The sequence below is a fragment of the Schistocerca cancellata genome, chromosome 7 (assembly GCF_023864275.1).
Source record: "Schistocerca cancellata isolate TAMUIC-IGC-003103 chromosome 7, iqSchCanc2.1, whole genome shotgun sequence".
NCBI lineage: Eukaryota > Metazoa > Arthropoda > Insecta > Orthoptera > Acrididae > Schistocerca > Schistocerca cancellata.
Window position 1 is genome coordinate 204,689,564 of NC_064632.1, and position 25,700 is coordinate 204,715,263.

Below are 25,700 nucleotides of genomic sequence, written 5' to 3' on the forward strand. Positions count from 1 at the left end.
CCTCCTTCTCTTGTGATTACTGAACAGAGTATTCTCTATCTCTAGCTGACATTTGTTACAGAACTCAATTAGGATATCTACATTCACATTCTTGTCTGAAGCCCATATTCTCCGGTAGCCTTCTCTTCTACTCCTTCTCTAACAACTGTATTCCAGTCCTCATGACTATTACATTTTCATCTCAATTTATATATTGTATTACCCTTTCAATATCCTCATACACTTTCTCTATCTCTTCATCTTGTGTTTTGATGCAGAGGTTTACATTGCGTTTCGCATCCTCATGCCATTGGCCGTTGCTGATTCATCCGCCTTTAGGGGCAGTTTCCTACCCCAAGGACAAGTGGGGCGATGAACCTCAGTCCGCTCCTCCACCCTCTTCAACAAGGACGTTGGCAGAATGAGGGCAGAATTCTTACCCCGGATATCTTCGGCCGCCAATATTTTTTATTAATCAAAATTTAAGCCGTTGCGGGTTTCACACTCGGAACCGAGAACGTTTCGATTATTACAGAATGGCGCTACACCTAGACTACGGGGACACCATTACCTGGTGTGTAAAGTTGGTTCCGTGCAGTCGAATGACTACGGCCTTTACCATTCGCCAGTTGTATAGACTATTCTACACTTTTGGCTCTCTTTCAGACAGTGGTTGGTGACAGTACTGAGCCTTTTTGTTTAGTCAATTTAAGTGTTTCTGTTCAGCATGCTACCATACGGCCCTCGGCGTGCGATTGACGAGACAATGAACAGTAATTTGAAATCTGCACTGATCATGTTTGACACAGAATCTCAGCATTAGTGGAATTTTTCTATTCCGAGGTTTAAGTCAGCCTTTAATTCGGGTCTTCGTAAGGCAACACCCATCTCCTTGACGTGGTGTTACACTCTGAATTCTCCACTGTCTACTGTACGGTCTGTGGACGATATTTAGCCAGGCAAAGTCACAACTGAGGTCATACAGCAGAAATAGAAGACAGCCAGAAAGAATACTGGGCTCGAACACTGGAGGTAGGCACAGCACTGTAATAAGGGTCGCCATTCATACAGGGTATGGTGTGGTGTTCATGTTTTTATTTCCAGTTTTTGCGGCCGAGGTTAGGGTGACATAGCCATATTGTCTAGTTGGTCTCTCGCTTTGTGGGTCCATGCGAGAACATCGAGATGCTCAACCCTATCAGCCCCTTGGTACACAATATCATCATGGGCAAAGAGACCAAGTGGCAAGTTTCTCAAATTAAAAGAAAAGTGAAGGTGTATACTAAACTCTGTCTCGGCGGATGTATACTTGATCTATACAAGAACGTTGCTTTGACCAAAATACCACCCTCGGACTGATAAAGTTCAATATATCAGGACTGAAATGCGGTAGGCCGCGCGCGTGGCCTCATCTGCTGTTTCCACCTTCCCTATCAATCTGCAACTGCCTCACCAAGTTCTTGTCAAAACGCCTGGCATGGAAAACCGACAAGGATTCCACATGGCTATCGCGATCGAGAGATCGATCCGAGCCTGCGTAACTCAGACTTGATTTAGAAGGATGGATCTGGAGGTCGGTGCTCCTGTTGAAGGTGTCAATTACAATGAGGTATCTGTTAACATGGAGGGTGGGGAGTCGGTATCTGGATATACACTCCTGGAAATTGAAATAAGAACACCGTGAATTCATTGTCCCAGGAAGGGGAAACTTTATTGACACATTCCTGGGGTCAGATACATCACATGATCACACTGACAGAACCACAGGCACATAGACACAGGCAACAGAGCATGCACAATGTCGGCACTAGTACAGTGTATATCCACCTTTCGCAGCAATGCAGGCTGCTATTCTCCCATGGAGACGATCGTAGAGATGCTGGATGTAGTCCTGTGGAACGGCTTGCCATGCCATTTCCACCTGGCGCCTCAGTTGGACCAGCGTTCGTGCTGGACGTGCAGACCGCGTGAGACGACGCTTCATCCAGTCCCAAACATGCTCAATGGGGGACAGATCCGGAGATCTTGCTGGCCAGGGTAGTTGACTTACACCTTCTAGAGCACGTTGGGTGGCACGGGATACATGCGGGCGTGCATTGTCCTGTTGGAACAGCAAGTTCCCTTGCCGGTCTAGGAATGGTAGAACGATGGGTTCGATGACGGTTTGGATTTACCGTGCACTATTCAGTGTCCCCTCGACGATCACCAGTGGTGTACGGCCAGTGTAGGAGATCGCTCCCCACACCATGATGCCGGGTGTTGGCCCTGTGTGCCTCGGTCGTATGCAGTCCTGATTGTGGCGCTCACCTGCACGGCGCCAAACACGCACACGACCATCATTGGCACCAAGGCAGAAGCGACTCTCATCGCTGAAGACGACACGTCTCCATTCGTCCCTCCAATCACGCCTGTCGCGACACCACTGGAGGCGGGCTGCACGATGTTGGGGCGTGAGCGGAAGACGGCCTAACGGTGTGCGGGACCGTAGCCCAGCTTCATGGAGACGGTTGCGAATGGTCCTCGCCGATACCCCAGGAGCAACAGTGTCCCTAATTTGCTGGGAAGTGGCGGTGCGGTCCCCTACGGCACTGCGTAGGATCCTACGGTCTTGGCGTGCATCCGTGCGTCGCTGCGGTCCGGTCCCAGGTCGACGGGCACGTGCACCTTCCGCCGACCACTGGCGACAACATCGATGTACTGTGGAGACCTCACGCCCCACGTGTTGAGCAATTCGGCGGTACGTCCACCCGGCCTCCCGCATGCCCACTATACGCCCTCGCTCAAAGTCCGTCAACTGTACATACGGTTCACGTCCACGCTGTCGCGGCATGCTACCAGTGTTAAAGACTGCGATGGAGCTCCGTATGCCACGGCAAACTGGCTGACACTGACGGCGGCGGTGCACAAATGCTGCGCAGCTAGCGCCATTCGACGGCCAACACCGCGGTTCCTGGTGCGTCCGCTGTGCCGTGCGTGTGATCATTGCTTGTACAGCCCTCTCGCAGTGTCCGGAGCAAGTATGGTGGGTCTGACACACCGGTGTCAATGTGTTCTTTTTTCCATTTCCAGGAGTATACATGAAAGAAAAGCCTTTAATGTTTAAATGAAAGGGTTCTCTGGATTAAAATTCAGAATAGCTAAGCAAATTCCACTGGATACATTACTGTGAGAGGCGATCCGCCTACTTAAAGTTCTCAGATCCGTACTTAAGAAGTGCTGAGACTACAAAGATACGTAGTAACTAGATTCGAAACTGAAATCGAAATTAGTGAAGTATGAAAAATTTGTTCAGTTATGCTGCACTCGAGAGACCAAACAACGAAGTAATATCAAACTGAAATGAGAAGATATATCACAAGTCCACATGTTTGAACAAGGATGGAGCAGAACAACAGCTTGCATGCGTGGCTAAGTTCAGTTGTTCATAATTTTCCAGAATTAGGATGAAAAACTCCGTATACCACTCAAAGAGAAATGAGAGATGAGAGCATGACATTAATTTCGACTGGAGCTGAAATCTACAAAATAAGATAAGAATGAACTATGAATACGCAGACTCACACTTATTCGCCCATCTCGCGTCTGCGGGAACACTGCTGAGCGAACTACTTTGGAAGCCACGCGTCCCGTTCGCCCAGAAGTGCCAAGAGAGCTCCTTGCTTTGTGATGACAGACTGTACAAGAGCTTCGCCCAAGGCGAACAGAGGCCTGTTTTCTACCTGGTACGAACTTATAGGGTTGGCTATTCTGCCACTGTAGTCGATTACTTTTACTCCCACAGTTCTAGATACTGAAGTTAATCTTGTACACTGTCATTCATGCTTTTCATTCATCAGGCGAGTGGAGGAAACTATGTATATACTGACATATAGAACATAGATCTATTGAATATGCATGTGGTGCTCTGATTACCAAAAGCTTAGTAAAATGTGAAGCGACATACAAATAACATACCTTGTCGACACTATGGACACACTCAGCTGCTCAGCCTTTTTATGTAGTTTACAGATAGCGCCCAGAATTGAGGTGATAGACACCCTTCAATTTGATATGTTTAATGCAGGGAGTTAAAAACAACAATGTTACTAGACCCCCGCTGCCTCCACGGAAGCCTGCCAGGGTGGCCGAGCGGTTATTGGCCCTACGGTCTGGAACCGCGCGATTGCTACGGTCGCAGGTTCAAATCATGCCTCGGGTTTGTTAGGTTTAAGTAGTTCTAAGTTCTAGGGGACTGATCGACCTCAGCAGTTAAGTCCCATAGTGCTCAGAGCGATTTTACCCTGTTTAACTTCCACGGAAATTGCATTCATTGTGCTGTTTCGCCCCCTGTGATTCTAGTAATGGCAACCGGTACCATTAAGAAGTGGTGGAAGACTGTTTACTGGGTCCGTATTAAACACGATTTCCGTAGGCTCTACCGACTCGGAAATTCTGTGTCCTTCGCCCGCCAGTGCTTCGCATTGGAAGGTTAGATGTGGTGCAGTTTCGTCTCCCTCACTACGTAGTCTACATTTAGCGGCTTTCTACTCTGTGTCCTCGCGTGCTCGATGTTTTACGAAGTTCTATGGCCAGTCATGAGTTTTACTACGAGTTCTTTAATATAGAACTTCTTTTGAAATATGTATCTGCCAACATTCGCTTGCCAGTTTCTGATTTTGGATAGTAGTCCATTATTCTACTCGCTGCCTCCTGATTCATCTACATGGTGTGATTGTATCATCATCTTCGGTTGCTGGCCGGAGTGAAACAGCGGTTCTAGGCGGCACAGTCTGGAACCGCGCTGCTGCTACGGTCGCAGGGTCGAATCTTGCGGCGGGCATAGATGTGTGTGGTGTTCTTAGGTTAGTTAGGTTTAAGTAGTTCTGAGTTCCAAGGGAACTGATGACCTCAGAAATTAATTCCCATAGTGCTCAGAGCCATCTGAATCACGTATTGTTATGCAAGTACCGGTCCAATAAATCGATTCATCACCCCTATCCTGGCCGTTCTGTTATTGCTACTAATTCCTGAACGACCAAGGACCCACAGCTGGTTTACCATATTGCTTTCCCCTAGTCCCTGAAGGTCTTCTTTGCGTTCTGCAATGACCTTTGATCTCAATGCAGGGGCTGACAGATATTTCACAGCTGCTTAGCAATCTTAATAAATGAGTAATATTCCCACTAAATTTTTGTTTCTGTATGAAATTTAGCCTGACTTTACCTGCCACTCTTTAAAAAATATTGTACGTATTACACTTAACTCGCCTCTTGTAAGAACACTGGTGCAGATTTCTCGAAAGCACAACAGAAAACGGCAAGCAGGCATCAGCTAATCGAGACTTCTGTTTCAAAATGGAGCTTCCACACAGTATTCGAGCTGTTGCATATCTTATGGTGCAATGTGAATAATGATTTCCAAAGTGTGCAATGATGAAAGAGAATTTCTATAAAAGTATAACAGGTTAATCAATTGAAATCTTAATGCATGACTCAAGGAAGTGGGATAGTCATTCTCTCAGCTCTGAACAGGTAAACAAAGTTAACTAGCTGCCAATAATCATTTCTACAAATTACGTGAGCAGTGCTGCAGTCCTTTCTCAAAATTATTGTGTTCCAGAACAGCTATTATGAAAAATTTATATAGCTTTCACTTTTCAATGAATACATCATATTCATTATCGCTGTCCTCCTGTTGCAGCTAAGCAGTCCAATCTCTGTACCTTACCGAGCTCCCCAGCAACCACCTTCTACTTCATTCCGTAATACTGTAACCCCATCTCTTGTCGTATGTCTTATTACAGTAGCGAATATCCAGAACATATTCCTAGGGACATAGAATTTAGTTTTTACCACAGACCCTTTTAGTGCTCATAAGAGTACTTTTTGCCTCGTAACGTTTAATATTTATATAGCTTCGCGTCCCTCTATTTCTAGAGATTCATACTTGACATACCAGTATACAAAGTATGTAATAGATTTGGTTCCTCATAAATGGTGCTACATCAGTTTCCTTGGGCCTAACACGTAGATCCTGTTTACTGCACAAGTTTTCCGAAGTGCGTAGTACACTTTCTGCTGTTGCGTCCAGGAAAAGTTGGTGGCGGAATTTGTGAATTTTTGCAATTTTATTCGTACCGTGTCCAGGTGGTAGAGGCCAGCCCAGAAGATGCGCATATTAAGTATGCCACTGCACGGTATTGTTGACATTATGACAAAACAGTCCAGGCGGAGGGGCGTTTATGACGCCTGTCAAAGGCCGAGCGCATGAAACGAAGTGTGACCAAGAGTGAAGAAATATTTTATTACTCGGGAACGTACGTGATACCAAAAAACTTTACAGATAGAACTGGGACTGGCAACCATAACCCAGTAGAGAACGAGCTAGAAAAAGCTAAGGGGACAAGTAATATGAGAAAACTACTCGTTATCATCCTATAGGTCTTCATCGGAAGCATAGCTATAAGTGTACAAATAATCGAACTGCACTAAGTAGCCTGATCTGTGTAACGACGTTGTTTCGACCAAAATACCCACCCTCGTACTGATCAGTACTCTACCCTCCGAGATAAGGTTTAACATGTGAGGGCCGATCTGAGGTAGGCCATCCTTTGTGAGTTTGGACTTGGTGTTACAGTCAACGCACAAGCGATAGGACACAGCATCGTTGAGGTAACGATGGGATGGAGAATTTCCGTTCGTCAATTTCACGAATGTACCGTGAATATTAGGAAGCCGTTAATATATTAATATAAAGATTTACGCCTCGTCTAGGCCGTTAACACTGCCATTGGACTATTGATGTCTGGAAACATGTTGCCTGGTCGGATGAAACTCGTTTCAAATTGTATCGAGTGAATAGACGTGTACGGCTATGGAGACAACCTCATGAATCCATGGACCCTGCATGTCAGCAGGGGACTGTTCAAGCTGGTTGAAGCTCTAAGCTCTATAATGGTGTAGGGTGCATGCAGTTCGAATGATATGGGACCCCTTATATGTCTAGATATAAGTATGGCAGGTGACATGTACGTAAGCATCCTGTCTGATCGCTTGCATCCCTCCATGTCCATTGTGAATCCCGAAAAAACTTGGGCAATTCCAACAGGACAATGTGACATCCCACACGTCCAGAATTGCTACAGAGTAGCTACACGAATACTCTTCTGAGTTTAAACACTTCCGCTGGCACCAAACTCCCCAGACATGAACATTTCTGATGATATTTGCGATACCTTGCAACGTGCTGTTTAAAAGAGATTTCCATCTTATCTTACTGTTACTGATTTATGGGACGCCTTGCAGTATTCATGGTGTCAGCTCCCTCCAGCCCTATTTCAGACATTAGTCCAGTCCATTTCACGTCATGTTGCGGCAGTTCTGCGTCTCACGGGGGCCCTACAGGATATTAAGCAGGTGTACCAGTTTCTTTGGCTCTTTAGTGTACAGGAAAGAAAAAGCATTGATATTTAAAGGAACTGGTTTGCTGGATCTGCACATTTATGATAGTTGAATATATATTAAATAAATAACTTCGCAATATTTACCTGTTGCACAACGAAAAGCAGTAGGACATAAAAATGGAAGTTTGCGAGTGAATATGTAAGCATATGCTTTGGTAAAAATATCACTTTTATTAAAGACACAACTGAACAAACTAGTAAATTAAACAATTAATGAGTGGGTGATGGCTGCTTTTTCTAATAATCCTCTCGGCTGTGTTACAAAATAGAATAACTGTATGGTGAGACCCTTTCATGATGTGTCATTAATTATTAATGAGGTCATGGTCAGAGGAATCTTTCAATGGCGACATTCACGCTCATATACACATACAACAGAGATTCGGGACAAATACAAGAATAAAGAAAAACATCAGTATGCACGTGGTTGGTAAGCGGTGGTCCCCATGGCTGGTGTGCACGAAGCAAGTTAACAAGAATTCATCACAAAGAATGAACTGTTAATTGTTGCACCATAGAAGACGTTCTGAGACTAATTTGGAACTTTAACCGCAAGAATCAGTAACTGTAACATGTAACATTTCTCGCTATCCACGAACAAGTGGTCGTCACAAACAAAAATCCAGCATAACATAAGTGGTAAAATTCAGAATAGCTAAACAAATTGGACGGGATATATTACCGTGAGACACGATCAGCGAAGGTAAGGCTTTGAGATCCGTTCTTAACACATGCAGAGACAACGAAGACACGTGGGAACTAGATAATGAACTGAAATTGAAATCAGAGAAGTTTAAGAAACCTGTTCAATTGTGCTATGTTTGTGAGATCAACATATTACTAAATCAGACTGAACTGAGAAGATATATCACGCTCCATGTGTTCGAACAGGGGGGAGCAGGACAATATCTTTCATGGGTGGACAAGTGGGACGTTTCATAATGTTCCGAAATTAGCAAGTAAAATTCCATATACCGCTCAACGAGCAATGAACGATGAAAGCAAGACGTTAATTCTGACTGGAGCTGAAATCTACAAAAATAAGATAAAGAGTTAACTGTGAATAGGCACAGTCACACTTAGTCGTGCATCGTCTCGCGTTTGTGGACGCTCAACTGCGCGGTCATCAGCTCCCGTACGTTGTCCCAATGTTTATACAGTCCAATTTCAGACACATTCAAAAATGATGATGAAATGATGGGGACAACACACCAACACCCAGTCCCCGGAAAGAGAAGATCCCCAACCAGACTGGGAATCGAATCTCGGACGCCGTGATACAGAGGCAGCATCGCTAGCTACTTTTTTTTAAAAACATTTATTTAAGGAACATTGAACCAACCATGCACACATTTATATAGGAAATGATTTAAACGAAAACAATTTCATCATTGCAGTAATGATCATGTTAAAGAAACCAAGAAAAGATTTACTCAAGACATCCAGACACCTTCAAATGTGAATAAATAAAAAACTGCACTTTGAATTGCATGTGCTCCAATCTTTACAGGAGCATAAATAGCACTTTGTGAAGGACATCAGCAAGTTGTTGGGATAATTTTAATATGTTAATGTACAAAAGGAAATCCTCTACGTGAGAGACAGGTCAAGGGAATAACCATCTCAGCTCAGTCAGACTAGCGATGATCATTTCACACGATTATATGGAGGTCACTAAAAATTACACAGGATATCGAACATTTATGCCCATCGCACATGAAAACAATTTAAAAATCGTATTATACAATCTCTTAAATACCTGAGAATGGCGGAGAAGAGATGTTATAAAACTAACTAGAATTCCAAATACACTTTCTGGATATGAATGGAATGGTAATTATCTGATGTGATCAGACCTCTATATTAGATATTTCACTGGAAGATTGACTTACACATCACAGTGCAAAAATGAACAGGGCAATTTGCCACCCATTGAATATTACATTAAATTAGATACAATATTATGGTATTAACCAACCGATAAAGGCATTTCCATAAAAACTGTCAATTATCACATTAATACTATAAACCATTAATGCAGCTATATTGTTTTATGTTTTGACACTATTAGACACACAATCTGACTGTCACATAAGTTACATACATTATAAAATTCCAAAAACTACTTTCTGAAGTAGAAAAAATACAAACCAAAGGTATACACTAAAAATTTAAATAATATCCTTGAGGTAACTACAATACATCGCTGTCAACAGTCTTCTTGTTTATATTAACCAATGCCCATTCTATCAAATATAATATTTAACATATTACTGAACTGCTTCTTGTGATTCGAATACCTTCTAATTTTGTGGTATTCACACGGCATGTGTACCTTGAACTTTGTGGTGCTGTCGGTTCTTAGTTTTGTAATGACGTAATTAACAAAATCTCCTAGCAGCCAGTACACAGTGTTATTTTTTGCCTCTGGGAAAAAGTGTGATTCAGGCCTATGTATCAATGAGAGCGGTATACTCTCAGGGGATGTCCTTGTAATCAGAGCTATTTGCTCTTGGATCCACTACCAACTATTCATGTAACCTCTGCAAGTGTATGTACGAATTTAAAAATGATTCAAAAGCCAAGATCTCTTAAATACTGTTTAATGGATAACCGGTTTCAACACACTGGAGGTGCCATCATCGGATGTGTGAAGATATAACGTGAAGGGTTTGAGGGAGGGCTTACATGAGTTACACTATATACATTACTATTAGTACAGCACCACACACCTGAATGTAGCTTAACGTTTATAAACCATTTGCTTATAACACTACCTGAGGCAGACCAGCTGATATAAAGTCACTGTCACAAGAAAAAAAACTGCTCTCATTGTCATTCTTTTCCATCAGTTATATAAAACGGAAGTCACAAGATAAAGCTATTTGGTGCATGACCGCTGCTCGACTAACAACGGTCGGCATCACACTGCCTGATTCCGCGCCGGTATACCTGCTCCTATTCTAGTGATTTACAACCGGCCTCTGGATAGTGCCATCATCCAAGCAATGCACACACAGTCCGATGGTATAACCACTCATTACTAGGTGCCCGGACTGGCCGAGTGCTTCTAATCGATTCAGTCTGGGGCCGTGCGACCGCTACGGTCGCAGGTTCGAATCCAGCCGCGGGCATCGATTTTTGTGATGTACTTAGGTTAGTTCGGTTTACGTAGTTCTAAGTTCTAGGAGACTGATGACCTCCGATGTTAAGTCCCATAGCGCCCAGAGCCATTTGAACCATTTGAAACACTCGTTACCACTTTAATACAACTTCACTATTACTGCTAATCAAATACCCATGCAAAGAACACTTTCGCATACACTAACTGTATGTACTATACATGCTATGCATACTATATATACTACAAATACCATAAAGTACATCAATTACAGAGTTAAAACATCTGAAGCAAAGGTAATATATATATTAGCACCATATGGAGTTTGTTAAGGCGCTAATATGGATAATGCCTTTGCTTCAGATGGTTTATAAATGTTAAACTCCATTAAGGTATGTGGTACTATACTAATAGTAACGTATATAGTGTAAATAATGTAAGCCCTCCCTCAAACACGTCATGTTATATCTTCACAGATCCTATGATGGCACCTTCAGTGTGTTGAAACCGGTTATCCAGTAAACATTATTTAAGCGATTTTGGCTTTTGCATTATTTTTACAACAGAGTGATCGCCCCACTACGCACTATGTGTTCACTGCAAAATATCTACGAATTATTGTTCAACTAGATGGAATTCTTGACCTAAGTTTGGTTCACAGAGTCAGAATGCGTATAGTCTTTCATTGGTTGTTAACTGTCTTGCTCCATGATGTCGCACATTAAAACTAATGCTTTTCCAAATATCAGTCCAATCAATGTATGGAAACTGTCGTTCTATTTTGTTCCTTCCTTTGCTTTTTTTCCTTACCGTATTATGGCTCTTGATGTTAAGTGTCATGACTGCCTGATTGCGGCACTTACATCGATGAACTCAACATGGAAAACCCTCACATGCTGCAAACGACCGTTGACATTCTGCACCTTAGTCGTGGAAGGCAGACTTCGAGGTTTAATGATCTCGAAAAGTTGGCTGTTTGTATTATCTCGAAGGCCTCTTATTACGTTAACTTGCCTTTCCATATAAAGGTTAGAGGCTTTATCCCTTATATATCAATTAATCCTAGTTCACCATTTTTAGGATCTAAAGTGGCTGCTTTAGCAGATACCTTAAACACTTCAGCTATCCACAAAAAGTTGGTGATTTTGGACATTATTCTCCTCGCTATCATTCATGGTTTTGGAAATAGCTGGGCAATATAATAAACTTTATAAAGGATGCAGGAGTTGAACTTTGATCGTACATGGAGCTAAATTCTCTATATTGCCTCCTTACACTTTGAACTTGGATCATACATGGAGTTCAATTCTCTATAATAACTCCTTACACATTTGCTGCTGCAACTTTTCAATTTAAAATCGTCATTTTCATGGGGCATGCTGTCAGGGTGATCCCAAGTGTTTTATGTCGTCAGATTAATTTTGCCCACTCAACATCTGTAGAAGATATTCATGATTTACTACATCGAAGGCTTTATAAAAACCTAAAGGAAGTAAAACACACTTTATGTTTGTTACTGAAGTCATTGCTATGATATCCCTGTATTCTGCTACATTTTGAAAAAAAGGTTCTGTTTGGCGCTCAGTTCTGACGTTTACTAGTAATTTTATATGTAATGCATGAAATTTTCTTGTTTACTATTCTGGCTATTCATTTATAATCAGAATTCAGCAGTGACATTGGACAAAAATTACTTAAACCTTTGTTTCCATTATTTTTTGCCACAATATTGATTTTACTCTCCTTAAACTCAGCCGGAATCGTTATTCCCTGAATAACTTCATTTACAATGTCAGAGATTTTCGCACCCACTATTGGCCAGTAACGGATGTAAAACTCTACTGGCAGACCATCCGGTCCTGGGTATTTTCTTGGTGGTGAGGTGCACAGAGTGTCATACACTATCCCTTCACTGTCTACCTCGAGAAAATTGTCTTTGTCATCTTCTATAAGCTGTGGGACTAGGATGTCAAGGAACTTCATATCTGTCAACACCTGCTTTCTTTGGGATTGGAATTATTATATTCTTCTTGAAGTCTGAGGAAATTCCACCTGTCTCATACATCTTGCTCTCCAGATGGTAGAGTTTTGTCAGGACTGGCTCTCCCAAGGCCGTCAGTATTTTTAATGTAGTGTTGTCTATTCTTGGAGCCTTGTTTCGACTCAGGTCTTTCAGTGCTCTGTCAAGCTCTTCACGCTGTATCATATCTCCCATTTCATCTTCATCCTCTTCCAGTCCCATAATATTGTCCTCAAGTACATCGCCCTTGTACAGACACTCTATATACTCCTTGCACCTTTATGCTTTCGCTTCTTCGCTTAGAACTGGGTTCTTGATCTGAGCTCTTGATATTCATACAAGTGGCTCTCTTTTCCCCGGTCTGTTTAATTTTCCTGTAGGCTGTATCTATCTTACCCTTAGTGAGATATGCTTTTCCTGTAGGCTGTATCTATCTTACCCTTAGTGAGATATGCTTTTCCTGTAGGCTGTATCTATCTTACCCTTAGTGAGATATGCCTCTACATCCTTACATTTGTCCTCTAGCCATCCCTGCTTAGCCATTTTGCACTTCCTGTCGATCTCATTTTTGAGACGTTTGTATTCCTTTTTGCCTGCTTCATTTACTGCGTTTTTGTATTTTCTCCTTTCAACAATTAAATTCAATAATTCTTCTGTTACCCAAGGATTTCTACTAGTCCGCGTCTTTTTACCTACTAGATCCTCTGCTGCCTTCACTACTTCATCCCTCAGAGCTACCCATTCTTCTTCTACTGTATTTCTTTTCCCCCTACTTGTCAATCGTTCCCTTATGCTCTCCTGAAACTCTGTACAACCTCTGGTTTAGTCAGTTTATCCAGGTCCCATCTCCTTAAATTCCCACCTTTTTGCAGTTTCTTCAGTTTTAATCTACAGTTCATAACCAGTAGATTGTGGTCAGAGTCCACATCTGCCCCTGGAAATGTCTTACAATTCATAACCTGGTTCCTAAATCTCTGTCTCACAATTATATAATCTGTCTGATACCTTCTAGTATCTCCAGGATACTTCCATGTATACAAACTTCTTTTATGATTCTTGAACCAAGTGTTAGCTATGATTAAGTTATACTCTTTGAAAATTTCTATCAGACGGTCTCCCTCTTATTTCTTACCCCCAATCCATATTCCCCTACTATGTTATCTTCTCTCCCTTTGCCCACTCTGGAATTACAGTCACCTATAACTGTTCAATTTTCGTTTCCCTTCGCTACCTGAATAATTTCTTTTATCTCATTATACATTTCTTCAATTTCATCATCATCTGCAGAGCTAGTTTGCATATAAACTTATACGACTGTAGTAGGCATGGGCTTCATGTCTATATTGGCCACAATAATGCGTTTACTATGCTTTTTGTAGTATCTTTGCCGCACTCCAATTTTTTTATTAATTATTAAACCTGCTCCTGCATTACACCTACTTGATTTTGTGTTTATAACCCTGTATTCACCTGACCAAAAGTCTTGTTCCTCCTGCCACCGCACTTCACTAATTCCCACTGTATCTAACTTTAACCTATCCATGTCCCTTTTTAAATTTTCTAAGCTACCTACTCGATTAAGAGATCTGACAGTCCACGCTCCGATCCGTGGAACCCCAGTTTTCTATCTCCTGATAACCACATCCTCTTGAGTATTCCCCGCCCGGGGATCCGAATGGGGGACTATTTTACCAGCGGAGTATTTTACCCAAGATGACGCAATCATCATTTAACCATACAGTAAAGCTGCATGCCCTCGGGAAAAATTACGATTGTAGTTTCCCCTTGCTTTCAGATGTTCGCAGTACCAGCACAGCAAGGCCATTTGGTTAGTGTTACAAGGCCAGATCAGTCAGTCATCCAGGCTCTGGCCCCTGCAACTACTGAAAAGGCTGCTGCCATTCTTCATGAACCACACGTTTATCTGGCCTCTCAACAGATACCCATCCGTTGTGGTTGCACCTACGGTACAGCCATGGTTCATATATAATAATGACGTTTTCCGGAGAGTACAGAAGTTTAGTGTGTTTTGTGACTACAGGGTCTTCGTGGAAATACGGTATATTTAACAGCGAGTTTTTAATTTTATTAAAATCCCCTTGAAGATAAATCCAGTGCAATTCTTACTCAGAAACCTCCTTCTTAATACTATTAATTGGCGCCAATTTGATTTTCACTCAAGTCTCTGTTGGCCGGATTCGTGTAAATATGTAAAAGACACAGAAGGCAGATAGTGAGTGCTGAATTTTGCAAGAGCAATGAGGACATCTTTATTTCATAATTGAGTGAAGTAATAAGTCAATGTATATAATTTGCAATAAAACAATATCAGTTCTCAAGGAATACATTATGAGGCTAAAAATTCTGAAAACTATTCCAAATTTACAAGATAATAAAAGTTAGAAATTATGCGTGTTTGAAACGTGGTTTGAAATCTGAGAAAACTTTGTTTTAAGGAAGTAAAAATTGAACAACAAGCAGCAACTCCCCTAGTTTTACCATGGCTCACTCAGTAACAAAACATGGAAAATCATTTTCTGGCTGCAAATTAATAAAGGATTGCATGACTGCAGATGCTGATGAAATGTCTCCAGAGAAAGCTAATTTATTTAAAAACATCAGTTTTTCTGCAAACGCTGCAGTTGGAATCGAAATACATAACTCAGTTTTCTGAGAAAACTCAACACAGTGAGTGATTGTCTTTGGTTTCGAATGAGTCAACGTGTGTTTCCATTCTTATTGAATGGATGAACAAAAATTATGAAGTTTATAAACAGTTTCTTGGCGTTCATAGCATTCACGGCATTGCCACGAGAGAAGAACTGTTTAAAGGCGTAGAAAATGCTGTTGAGTAAAACAGTCCTCAACGTAAAATCTTAAGGTGTGTCAGAACTAATAGTGGCAAAAAGATTTGTGGAGAAAACACAAGTATCATTGCTGTAATATGAAAGGCGATAGAAAATGTCGGTGGATCGAAACCATTAATCCCACGTTCTCTCATTCGTCAACAGTTCCTGGGTGGAAAATCCTTGAATATATCAGAAGCCTTAAAGACACTCATATCAGCTGTATAAAAGAACACATACTCTCAGTCATCGTCAACTCCGCGAGTTTACTGTATGCTAGAGTGCGTTGGCTTAGCTGTGGAAAATCTCTGATCCGGTTTTCGGGCTCCTAGCAAGAATTGAAATATTCTGAATGGAAGGAATCGATCTCAGTTGTCACAGAACGCAGGGTAGCTATGGAAGTTTTCATTTTGTACAAATTTAATTAAACATGTGAACAACAGTAATTTCAAGTTACAAGGCGAAAACTAACTACTGCCTGATTTGCACACTCATATTAAATCGTTTCAACAAAAAAATATATATATTGTTTCAGTCTCAATTCAACCAAAAGGTCTCATGTATTTTAATACATGCCAAAATTCATTAAGCAGTCAGAGACTCCATTCCCGGTTGCTTTTGCAACTGAAACTTCGAATGCTTGAAACTTAAATTTTGATTCCTGTGATTCATATTTTGGTACAAACGATATTAAGATTATTGAAAATCCTTTTAATGGCGATATTGAAACACTTGCCTCAGAATTGCAAATGGAATTGGTTGAATAGCGATGTAGCGATTTTTGTAGTGATAAATGATTGTATTCGTCATTGCTGGCAATTTATATCTCCACTCACACAGTTTCACCAGTTGTGTGTGTTTGCTTGTGACATTTTTTCCACTTTTGGCTCTACTTATCTTTGTGAAAAAAATGAAGTATACAGTAATATTAAAGATCTAAACAAGCCGAGGAGCATTTGAAGCCGCTGCTTATAATTTCCCGTAGTGAGCCCCCCAACTGCAAACAACTGTAAGACGGAAGTTGCAGCTACGTAAATCTAATTAATTATAATTACAATACTTAATTGTGAATTGCCTACGTATGTCACTTAGTTGTGGTAAATTTTCAAGAAATATCATGTAAGTAATTACAGTTAAAGCAATCAGTACCTTTATATACGTCAGTTAATGTTTGTCTTAATTGGTAATAAATAATAATAACTAATTATTGTACCTATTTGTCATGATTTACTCGCACTGTAAATTTTGCAAGGATTCCATGTAGAATAAGCCAATGCTTTCCATTCCGAATAAAATAGTTACTCAAACCGTTTTATAATACTGTATAGTAGTTTTTTATTTTTGCCACACTCTACCCTGTTTTAGAATAAAGTTGCCTGAAGGTATTTGTTCTTGCCTGTGCTGCAAAATGTGTCGAAAAAGAGAGATACCTTCATCGTTAATAAAATCTGTAGCGAGCATAGCAACTACCTTACTTGCATGTTTAACGAAATCGTGTTGGCAAACGACGGCAAATCAGAATTCGATTCATAAACAGATACTGAAAGGGAAAGGGTTACAATGCTTCAAAGAAGAGAAAAACCTTGCAATGTTGTTGGAGAGAAATTGCTAACTCGTCGCGGAAGCTCTGGCATTACAGATGACTGCACAGAGCACTGTCACAGGTTCTACTTTATAGTGCCCAGTTTACAGGAGAACGAGTGACTTACAAATTGCACATTTCTAGTAACCAAAGAGACCGATCCAGGCCTTAAGGTGGTTAATGAATTTTAAAAAGAAATTAAAAAAATTATTCTAATTGCAAAAGTGTCTGAACCAAGTTGTTTTAGGAATTTCGAAATGTACTCTTTCCAGTTTAAGTGCTCATCATTACTGACATATAAGAAATTTGAAGCTTCACCCTATTCGTTATTCCTTACTACTTGTTACCTTGATATAGGATATAGCGCCCATAGGTATGCAGAACTGAATATATTGTGCCTTTTTAAATTTGAGTGTGAGACCATTCGTGGGAGACTAATGATAGTTTTAAAAACATCGTTTACCAACTGGTGCTTTTTATCATTTAATGTTTTTAAAATTTGTATGTTAACACGTAAATGTCGTTCTCAGTAAAGCAACTCCTCTGAAAGCGAAACTGTGATTTTCTGAGGATATTATTGTTGCTAAGGTAAGATTCTATTCCGTAACAAATCCCCTGATGTCAGCAGCGAAACAGGTCGGTACCTATAGACACCACTCTTATCAAATTTCTTAAAGAGGAGCTTAACAACGCGATATTTCAGTCTCTCTGGAAAAATGCCTTGAGTTAGTCACGCATTGCATATTTCGGATAAGACCACACTTATTATACAGAAACAAATCTTTAGTACTGTAACGGGATCACCATTAAAACCAGATGCGATTTATGTTTTAGAGAATGTATAATTTTTTAACTAGATAACTCACAAACAGAGTAAAGTTTCAGTGGATGCTGGAGTATCAGGTAGCATTGGTAGCATTGGAGAAATTGGAGGATACAATGGTTTCCGATCTCGTATTAGTTATTCCAGATTTTGACAAAGACTTCATCCTCTCTTATGATGCACCAAATAAGGCAATCGGCTGTATTTTGGCTCAGATGCTTGATGGATAGGTGCATCCAGTAGTTTATGTACCGTGGCGGTTCAATAAGGCGTAAGGTAACGGCTCAACAAACGAAAAGGAAATGTTACCGGTCATACGTGATATTACACATTACTGATTTTTTTCAATGGTAGAAGCTTTAAAGTTGTGACCATGCGTCACTGAACTGATTGTTTAGTCAACACGATCCCACTACTCGTTTGCCACGTTGGGCTCTCAAGCTTAGTGAGTTTAATTACGAGTTTGTCGCGAATAAGACACACAAATGCGGATACATTAAGTCGCAAAATAGACATCTTTAGTGTACTGGACAAGAGCTTATTGGAACAGGAGGGAGCACAGGCGGATGATAAAGACTGTCAGACCTTTAAGTCACAGACGCACGTTATCATACTTGATGATCTGTTGTACAGAGTCCCGAAATGGGGACCACGTATCGTGGTCCCGACAGTTCTTCAAAAGGAAGAGCTACAGCAGGCTCATGACCAGCTGCTGTCTGTTGCTGATGGCCAACGAGCAACAGATAGGCTTATTGCGGAATGGTTTTGGTTGAGGAACAGCCAGCGTGACTTGGAGGAATATGTCAAATAATGTGTACCATGCGCTGAGCGAGAGGATACTTTGCACTAGAGAATCTCTTCCCTGAGCTTAACAGAGGCGTTGAAGCCATTGTAAATGCTTGAGCTCGACATTTGTTATCCACAGAACACGTGTACGTATGTGCTTACGGTCATCGCCCTTTTCCGCGGTATCTAGTAATGACACCAATTCCAGATCAACAGCCAGGGAGATTGGAGTCCCCAATAATTTAATTTCGGACCAGGGTAAGTGCTTAGTTTTGGAACCTACGGAGCAAATGTGCCATGTATTGCGTATTCGGAAGTTACGAAAAAGGCCGTTCCACCCGCAAACCAAAAGTAGAATGGAGCGCCACCCTAAGACCATTTGCAAAATGCTAAGCTTTAATGATGACTGGGATATCTATTTTCTATATATAGTTTGCACGTGCAACTCGTAGGTCCACACAGGAACAGTCATGTCACTACGTGAGGTAGTATAGGGGCCGAAATTGCCGTCCCACTTTGACGTTTTGAGTCCTAAATTAGGCGCCAACTGCGAACCAGTGAAGATGTTTGTGAGAAGAAATCGGGAGGTGTGGAGAAACATACAAAAGGTGAACATGAAGGCTGTGGTATGCCAGGAACCGCCGAATAGGCTAATGGGCAGATTACCACAGTACCGTGTACGGCAGTGGGTTTTGGGTCACTAATCCCGGTACACCAGAAGGAATGTCGGAGAAGATCTTGGTCAAAAATCACGTACCATATCTGGTCGTGGAGATGAACTCGCCGGTTAGCGGAAAAGTACAGTTTCCTACCAAAATGCCTGTCGCGCACGTTAGTCTGGTGGAACTGCTTAAGAGTATTTTGAATGCTGTGCCACAGTTACCTGTGTACACGGTACGGTAGGGTGCAGTAGGCAAAATCAAGGAACCTCATCGGTTAGACAGTTTACAGCACAAGCATTCGTTATAATTTGAGGTCACGTAATTAATTATGTTGTTAGATTATGTTAGTGTTCAATTTATACTTGATATTTGTGTTATGAGTATATCTTGCATTGTGTTGTGTTCGGGTGGATTTAGTGTTTTCGTATCATTGAAACATATACTTTTGTGTTATTACTATAGTACTACTGTCAGGTACTTGTTACTATTGTTTCTTCTTTCTGCTTATCGTTAGTTACTCTCTTTGGAAGGAGGGCGATGATGGATGGTTCCTATCCTCAGGTGACGATTTTGTGACGACATCCTGGATGATGGAATTGTCCTGGGTTTGTCATACATTATCGGGAGTGGAGGAGAACGCTTAGTTTTCGGTCAACACTGGTATGATTTGTGTTGTTCTCTAGACAATCGGATGTCTTCCTTATGAGGCATCAGCGGATATTGAAATAAAGAATGAAATTCGGAGATTGGAAGATTTTCTTTCGGAATTGTTTAAAGAGCTACAGAGAAGTGACGGTTATTTGGGACTTACAAGGGAGGTGTCTTAGTCACAGTTTATCTACGGCAAATTATGAGCACAGTTATCACAGCTGGTAGATACTGCATCACAGAGTATAGTTAAGAGAAAAATAGGTTTGTTAATTGGGGGAGATTATCAATAAAAATGTTGTTCAGCACACCAAATGAGGAGGATATTCCGAAATTAAATTATTCACTTAGTCATATTCAGAAAGCAGCGATTTCTATGACGAGTGCTGTGGAATGGCACTCAACTCGCGGCGGATTTCCTTCTTCCGTTTACACTCACTTGTATGACTGGCATGACACTGACGCGGCATAACTGTATTAGCCGGAAGGGCCATTACGGGCAATACCCGTCGAGAATTTAGCTCACCTTAATGCCACCCTCAACCCTGAATTTACGCGTTCGCTTGACAAAAGGGGAAAATTTAATGGAGCAGATGTACAAAATCTTCAGCACCAGATTATATCGATAATTATTTCATATACCAGTTGTGCCTGCTTCTACTAGGTATTTGCATGTTTTATTTCTGTAATGAAAGCAGAAGGGGACAGAGTTTACAGAACAACCGTCACACCAATTTCCAGCCGACTGGTTAACCGGCATAGGCTATGGAACAACTGACGGTAGTAGAATCTCTATACTAGGTAGCATAAACATTAGATTGAGAACTGTATTGTAGTTACGTCCTGGAAGCCGCACTTTGAGAGTAAGTGTATAAAGGAGAAACTCATATGGGACATCTCTGGGCTGCAGCACAGCACAGAATTCTTTTGGTTAAGAGTAATTTTAATTAAAGATACGTCATGGAAGATTCGGGAGATCTTTCGAAAGAAGGGAGGTGTGCAGCAGCCGGAATAAAAGTTCGGTGCACGAATTGTGAATATCTTAAACGTTTTATTTTAACAAGCGACCAGTCTTTAGAGACCAGCCCGGCCGATGTACTAATCGAGTAAGCCGTTGGATTGCACTTTTCACATTACGCTCAAACTTTCTGGCCAAAAAGGCTTGACCCATTAGACTCAGGGGAGGCACATAGAACCGTGAAATCCGCAACACGTTGTGACCAACAGTGAAATGATGTATTATATCTACATCTACTTCTACATGGATACTCTTCAAATCACATTTAAGTGCCTGGCAGAGGGTTCATCGGACCGCCTTCACAATTCCAATCTCATATTGCGCGCGGAAAGAATGAACCACAAGATCGTTCAGTACGAGCTCTGATTCCCCTTATTTTATTGTGGCGATCGTTCCTCCCTATGTAGATTTGTGTCAACAAAATATTTTCGCATTCGGAGGAGAAAGTTGGTGATTGGAATCTCATTAGAAGATTCCGTCGCAACGAAAAACGCCTTTCTTTTAACGATTTCTAGCCCAAATCCAGTATCTTTTCTGTGACACTCTCTCGCATATTTCGCTATAATACAAAACTTGCTGCTTTTCTTTGAACTTTCTCGATGTACTCCAACAGTGCTATCTGGTAAGACTCCCACACGGCGCAGCAGTATTCTAGAAGAAGAATCGTTTTGCAGTTTGTTTTGATCTTCTGATGACTTTATTAGTCGGTAAACGACAGCATCATATAAAAACAACCGAAGACGAGCGCTCAGACTGTCTCCCAAATTGTTTATATAGACAAGGAACAGCAAAGGGCTTATAACCCTATCTTCGGGAATGCCAGAAATTACTTCTGCTTTACTCGATGACTTTCCGTCAGTTACTACGAACTGTGACCTCTCCGACAGGAAATAACTAATCCAAGAACATAACTGAGACGATATTCCATATGCTGGCAATTTCAATACGAACCGCTTGTGTAGTACAGTGTCAAAAGCCTTCCGGCAATGCAGAAATACGGAATCGATCTGAAATCCCTTGTCGATAGCATTCATCACTTCATATGAATAAAGAGCTAGGAACGATGTTTTCTAAACCCATGTTGACTGTGTGTCAATACTCAGTTTTCTTCGAGGAAATTCATAATGTTCGAACACAATATATGGTCTAAAATCCTGCTACATATCGACGTTAACGATATGGGCTGTAATTAATGGATTACTCCTGCTATCTTTCTTGAATATTGGTGTGACCTGTGCAACTTTCAACTCTTGTGTACGGATCTTTCCTCGAGCGAACGGTTGTATATGATTGTTACGTATGGAGCTAATGCATCAGCATACTCTGAAAGGAACCTAATTGGTATACACTCTGGACCACAAGACTTGCCTTTATTAAGTGATTTAAGTTGCTTCACTGCTCCAAGGATATTTGTTTCTACGTTACTAATGTTGGCAGCTGTTCTTGATTCGAATACTGGAACATTTACTTCGTCAACTTTTGAGAAGGCGTTTCGGAAGGCTGTGTTTAGTAACTCTGCTTTGGCAGCACTGTCTTCGATAGTATCTCCACTGCTATCACGCAAAGAAGGCATTGACTGTTTCTTGCCGCTAACATACTTCACATACGACCTGAACCTCTTTGGATTTTCTGACAGGTTTCGAGGCAACGTTTCGTTGTGGAAACTGTTATATGCATCTCTCATTGAAGTCTGCGCTAAATTTTAAGCTTCTGTAAAAGGTCGCCAATTTTGGGGATTTTGCGTCTGTTTAAATTTGGCATGTTTGTTTCGTTGTTTCTGCAACAGTGTTATAATCTGTTTTGTGTACCAAGAAGGATTAGTTCCGTCGTTTGTTAATTTATTTGGTCTAAATCTCTCAGTTGCTGCCGATACTATTTCTTTGAATTTAGGCCACATCTGGTCTTTACTTACGTTATGAATCTGGAATGAGTGGAGATTGTCTCTCAGGAAGGCGTCAAGTGAATTTTTGTCTGATTTTTTGAGTAGGTATATTTTTCGCTTATTTTTCGGTGATTTGAGGATTACAACATGCAACCTCGCAACGATAGCCCTGTGTGCACTAATCCCTGAATCGAGTTTGATGCTCGTTATTAACTCAGGATTATTTGTTGGTAAGAGGAAAAGTGTGTTTTCACAACCGTTTACTATTTGTGTGGGCTCTTGAACTAACCGGTCAAAATAATTTTCGGAGAATGCGTTTAGCACAATTTCGGCTGATATTTTATACGTACCTTCGGAATTAAACATGTATTTCCGCCAACATATCGAGGGTCAATTAAAATCACCACCAACTATTATCGTATGAGTCGGGTACGGATTTGAAATCGAACTCAAGTTTTCTTTGAACCTTTCAGCAGCTGTATCACCTCAATTATTATTTTAATCCAGCTGCCAACATTGACCTCCGCCCATTCTAACTCACCAAAAGTATCTACTTCAATTTCGCGACAATTTAAACTTCTGACAGCAAGAAACACGCCACCGCCAACCGTGTTTAGCCTATGCTTTCGGAACACCATTAGGTTTTAAAAAAATATTCCGACTGAGCTTATGTCCGGATTTAGACAGCTTTCATTGCCTATAACGATTCGAGCATCAGTGCTTCCTATTATCGCCTGGAGCTCTGGTACTTTCCCAACACAGCTACGACAATTTACAACTGTTATACCAATGGTTGATTATCTACGCTCTTCCAGTGTTCAGCCTGCTCCTTTTGTGACTGAAGCCCTTCTCGTGTTTCCCCGAGGCCCTATAACCCAAAAAACCGCCCAGTCCACGCCACACAGCCCCTGCTACCCACGTAGCTGCCTCCTGCGTATAGTGGACACGTGACCTATTCAGCGGAACCCGAAACCCAACCACACTTTGGCGCAAGTCGAGGAGTCTGCAGCCTACTCGGTCGCAGAACCGTCTCAGCCTCTGATTCAGACCCTCCACTCGGCTCTGTACCAGAAGTCCGCAATCGGTCCTGTCGACTGTGTGACAAATAATCAGCTCTGCTTTCATCTTGCAAGCAAGACTGGCAGCCTTTACCACTTCTGTTAGCCGATTGAAACCAGAGAGAATCGGTTCTGATCCAAAGTGACACATATTATTGGTACCGATGTGAGCACCCACCTGCAGTTGGCTGCACCCTGTGCTCTTCATGGCGTCCGGGAGGACCCTTTCCACAACTGGAATGATTCCACCCGGTATGCACACGGAGTGAAAATTGGTTTTCTTACCCTTCTTATCAGCCAAGTCCCTAAGTGGCCGCATAATTCGCCTAGCGTTGGAGCTCCCAACTACCAATAATCCCACCCTCTGTCATTGCTCGGATCTTGCAGGCCGAGTGGTTTTCTCTGGAACAGGACAGGAGACAGCATCTGGCTCAGTGAGAGTGTCAGCCACAGACAGAACCTGGAACCTGTTTGTCGTAGAGAGAGACCAAGAGAAGAATACACTAAACAGATTCAGAAGGATGTAGGTTGCAGTAGGTACTGAGAGATGAAGAAGCTTGCACAGGATAGAGTAGCATGGGGAGCTGCATCTTAGGACTGAAGACCACAACAACAACAACAACAACAAAAATCTAGGAACGTCAATATCATTTTTGTTTCTGGTATCATGATAGAGTATGTTCTCTCTGGTGTCTGAATCTGCTATGTTGTTTTCAGCGAATATCAATGACAAAAAGAGATAAAGTTTTATCATCATCACTATTGTTGTCTCAGTGAACAAAGGACTGCATTTTCCCTTTGACTAATCTCATAATTATTTGTAGCACCTGTTTCAGAATCAGTACCACGTCACAGACATGACATGAGTGATAACATAACAACAGCCCATTTGTGTGTGAAGATGAAAAGGCGAAATTAAGCTGTGCTAAGATATTTATTTCCACCTGGATCAAACAATTTCTGTATGAGGTAGGACAGCTTTGATATCTTTCTAAGGTATGATTAATGTGAGGTTGCCAGTTTGGTTTTCAGAGAAAATCAAGTGGAGTGTAACACGAGAATAAAGAATTAGGTTAGTACTTGAATGAGAGGGTTTCTAAAACTGAAAAAATGTTGGGGGTCATTGTTACAGCAAAGGTCATGTGCCAGATAATAGTGATTTATATTCTGTTCATGAAGATGAATGAGATCCTGTAGCTCGTTATGAAAGGAGGAGGATTCTTCACCACTATGGTCACTTTAATCATGATGCTGGAAACTGTGAAATGAAGCAAGCTTTTCAATACAACCATTTGTTGCCTGTTCTAAAATGTCAAGTTTTTATAATTATACTAAATAGTACTTATCCTCATGCTTGACTAGAGCAGTTTGATTTTGTATTTCCTTCCACATGGCTAGCCGATCACAGAACTGAGTTTGTATGTGGCTGTCTGGTGGGTGACCTTAGTACATGAATACTGAGATTGACTAGAATCTGTGAACCATATGAGGAGTTTTATCAGATATTCGAGTTAGAAGATTAAGATTGGTCTGAAGCACCGCAAGACAGAATCGTTGGTATACCTGTTTATGAAAAATATTAATAATACTCATTTTATAAATCGTGCTTCATTCTTTGAGTGCATGGTGTGGAAAAATAAATTTTTTAACAGTGCTTACAATCCTACTGAACTTAATTATAATTGACGTATAAAATTTACTCCAAAGTTGAGCCAGATTATTATTCCTGGTCAGGTAAAAGGGTAGTTAGTGGGTTTTCAGATTTTGCTCAAAGAATGAGAATATGACAATGCTGAAGATAATGGTTTTGGTAGCAGCACCAGTGAGTTTTGCT